This window comes from Lontra canadensis, unplaced genomic scaffold (genome assembly GCF_010015895.1).
Source record: "Lontra canadensis isolate GAN:19392208 unplaced genomic scaffold, GSC_riverotter_1.0 scaffold4, whole genome shotgun sequence".
Taxonomy (NCBI): Eukaryota; Metazoa; Chordata; class Mammalia; order Carnivora; family Mustelidae; genus Lontra; species Lontra canadensis.
In genome coordinates this window covers 11,830,904-11,834,919 of record NW_022630998.1, presented here as the reverse complement: position 1 = coordinate 11,834,919, position 4,016 = coordinate 11,830,904, and the positions used below count along the sequence as shown (strand labels likewise).

At 33.9% G+C, this 4,016-nt stretch overlaps 1 non-coding gene across 1 annotated transcript; it reads right to left on the bottom strand.

Annotated features, from left to right (window-relative positions):
* Nucleotides 1-721: 721 nt before the first annotated feature.
* On the bottom strand, nucleotides 722-825 carry LOC116864027. The gene has a single exon (XR_004381916.1). It is a non-coding gene; the product is annotated as a U6 spliceosomal RNA (small nuclear RNA).
* Nucleotides 826-4,016: the final 3,191 nt, after the last annotated feature.

The window sequence follows — 4,016 nt, the reverse complement described above, 5'->3', positions numbered from 1 at the left end:
TTATAGCTATTTTAATATCTTGTGTTATTCTCCCATCATTTGTGTCATCTGTATCAGTTTTTATTGACCAATTATTTTCTGGGTTAGGAGTCGCATGTTCCTACTTCTTTGTGTACTTAATAATTTTTGTGTTAGGTATTGGATATTGTAAGTTTTCTTTTTTCTTTTTCTTTTTATCCTTTAAAGACTGTTGAAGATTGTTTTGGTCAGTAGTTTATTTATTTGCAAATTAATTTGTAAACCTTTAGAGGTCTCTCTTAAATGCCCCAGGTATTTATTTCCTCGTACTCTGGATGATCAGAATTTAAACATCTCTCATCCCAACACGTGATCATTTAGGAATTACTCAGTACCACCCTCTACCCATGCAACCCAGTCCTGGTTCTCTACCTAGCCCTTAGGAGTTTCATTCAAGCCATCCTGTGCTTTATGTTTAACAACACATTCGAAGAAAGCTTTGTGAAAATTTATGGAACTCTTGTGTTTAGCTAGCTCCTATCTTGTACTTTGCCCCCTTTTTGTGTGTGTTTGACTGACCATAGGCAGGCTACTCTTATCTGTTACTATTAGCTCTTCCTGCTTCACAATATGGAAGGTGCCTCCTGAAGGAAACTGGGCTGATATTAAGACTCCAGTTATCTTCCTTCTCTTAGGAGTCACTGTCCCGTGTTGCCTATTTTCATATATTTCGTCCTATTTTCTCATTCTTTTTTTTTTTTTTTTAGATACAGCATGCCTCACGAGTTTGAGTGTCATTCTTGCACAGAAGCCATGCTAATCTTCTCTGTTATCATTCCAATTTTAGTATATGTGCTGCTGAAGCAAGCATCTATTTTCTCATTCTTTATTGTAGGAGGCCCAGTTACTCCACCAGAGTGGAGGTGATGGTCTCAAGTCTCTGTAAAACTAATTTTTTAAATGTCTAAATTATCACCCACTGTTTTCCCCCATGACAGGTTCTAATTTATTTTTTTGTAACTTAATCTTCCACTGTGGTAAATCAGTCTGGTCATCCTTCTAGGCTATCTAGTGTTTTCTTTAAGACCACATTTTCCAAGTTCGCTGCTTCTGTTTTATTTTTAGCATTTCCTTTAAAGTCTCCTTGTTACTTTATAGATCTTTTTCTTTAGAAGTTTAAATCATAAAGTATCATCATCTTTAAATTTTTAGCAATTTTCTTGTTTGTATTGTCTCAGAGTAGTAGATTCTCATGTGTTTTGTAGATTTTGTCTGTGGATGTCAAATTGGTAGGGTTTTTTTTCTTTGAAAATCTGTTATAACTGTCTTAGGTTAAGCAGTTGTCCTTATAGAATGTATGAGTTTGTTTTAGCCAGGGTCATGTGGACTGATTAAAGACCAATTTTATATTAGTTTCCCAGTTTGAGTTTAAAGGGTTAATTTTATCAGGGATCCAATACTTTTATGTGCATACTGCCTGGTTTTCTAATATCTGTATTACTTAAAATAATAATAATAATAATAATAATAATAATAATTTTTTTTCTTTCTTTTCCAGTCCAGATTTGGGACTGATAACTTACTTTTGGCTGTGCCCAGTCTGTGTCTATGCCAGTAGGGACAAAGTTTTGTTCCTGTTTTTGATAGGACAGTTTATGTCAGGGTTTTGCTTTTGTCAGGCTCTCTGACATGTAAACAAACAAACAAACAAAATCTGTTAAAGCGCTTCATCAAGAACAGACCTGACTGCCTTAAGTTCATTCCTAAAATAGGTTCCTAAACCTTAAATGGTATGTCCATGTCCAATATATTTAATGTGGTATTTGTGTTAGAATTAAAAAGAAAGTCTTGTCATGTGGGTTTAATCTAACATCTCGAGCAGAAGTTGTAATATGAATATGTTATCTCTCCTCTTCTTTGTCAAAGTAACTTATATTTGTGAATACTGTTAGATAATTAATCAAATAGAATTTTCTTTTATTATGTAGGTAGTTCAATATGTTACATTAGTAATATGTTGTTATACTTATTTATGATTTTGAAATTGCTATATTTAAAAATATTTTAATCTTTTACTATATACCAGAAATTATCCCAGGTGTCCTAGGGGGAACATAAATAATAGGGCTCACCAGCCCCTTTGACCATGGAAAGCATTCTGAAGGACTCCTACAGTAGGACACTCAAGGGCTGGTCCCTTTAAATTCTAGTTGCCCTTTTAAAATGCAGTGTTTTTTTTTTTTTTTTTTTCCTAATGCTCCATGGCAGACAAATCTGCCCATAGTCCCTCAGTAGTATTTCTCCCTACTACAGTTCACACTGTCTGGAGCTGGGGTTCCCGTGGTTACCCTGTCTTCATCTCTTGCTGTTCCCACGTGGTTCTTCTACCCTTTAGGGTGCAGATGTTATTCAGTAAGTCCTCAGGTCTTCTTCAGCAGGAATTGCTCTATATGGAGGCATCCATTCGGTGTGTTTGTGGAAGAGGTGAGTTCACAGTCTTTCTGCGTCACCATCTTGGGCCCTCTCCTATTCATTAAATTACATATATGTCCTATATACATATATTTGTGTATATATATTTATATATATATATATATATATATATATATATCAAGATATATTTCTGAAAAAATCCATGAATTCTGTTAGGATTTTTAAAAGCCTTGAAAAAGATGACATTTAATATTTACAGATAATATGATTTATGGGTTTTATTTCAAGATAATATAAAAGTTGGTGGAGTATTAATTTAAAAAGATTGACCAAAAATTGGCCATTTTTGACCCTGGGTGTTAACTACATGAGGGTATATTTTACTATTCTCTCTACTTTTTAAAGGGTAAAGATTTCCCATTAAAATGTTTAAAAAATATTGTATCTTTTTAAGCTTTTTTTTTTTTTTTTTTTTTTCTTATTAAAGATTTTATTTATTTATTTGAGAGAGAGGCAGTGAGAGAGAGCATGAGCGAGGAGAAGGTCAGAGGGAGAAACGGACTCCCCATGGAGCTGGGAGCCCGATGCGGGACTCGATCCAGGGACTCCGGGATCATGACCTGAGCCGAAGGCAGTCGTCCAACCAACTGAGCCACCCAGGCGTCCCTCTTTTTAAGCTTTTTAAGCAGCCATAAAATTATGGCATTTCCATGAATTCCTTTATTATGTAAAGATATGTAATTTGCATTTAAGAATTTAAACTCACTATGTATTACTAAAATTGTACTATCTAAAGCAGAAAATTTCAAAATTGCATCCAAATAGAAAACAAAACTATTGAAAAGCTAATAAACCCTAAGCAGAAGTCTCATTACACAACAGGGCCTTATTATCAGTTCCATTTATTGTTAATGACATACACTTGGAGCAGTGGTTCTAACTGAAGCTTAATTTGAAGACAAAATAGCAAACTTCTTAGGCCTTCTTTTTTTTTTTTTTTTTTTGTTGTAAGTTTCTCAATGTGAAATTTGAAAAAATGCAAAGAAAGTTGATTGTTGAAATCTAATATTCACCCAGAATATATCCTTCCTAAAATAACAATATAGAAAAATAATTGGGGGGAAGAGAAAGGTATGTGGAATGTATGCTGAATGCTTTTTCAAATCAATGTAGCTAGTACTAAATCCAGATTACACTAATATTAAAAACATAATGTCATTTGTTACCTCTGAATGCCTTTTGGCACACAGTATAAGGACCACAGCTGGGCATTTAGCTTGTTATTGATGTGTTTAATGAAGCCATCTTCTTGTATTGTTAGTTGTCCTTTTTAAAACAAAAGTGTTTTTCCTGAGTAGTTTGACTGTCTTTTTGGTATTTTTCAACTTCTTCCATCAGTTCTTTTCCAGGCAATATTTTAATCAAGCAGAAAGATACCATTTTTGAAGCATGGATCTTCTATAGACTCATTTTAACTCGGAAAAAAAAAACCGATATTGTATTCTCATTCTCCTAAGAATTCACTAGATTGGCTTGAAAGTAAATTAAACTACAGTTACAAGAATCCTGCCTTCTCTAAAGCAGTCTGTTTGCATCCAGGGAAATTTTTATGTCCCTTGCGGTTG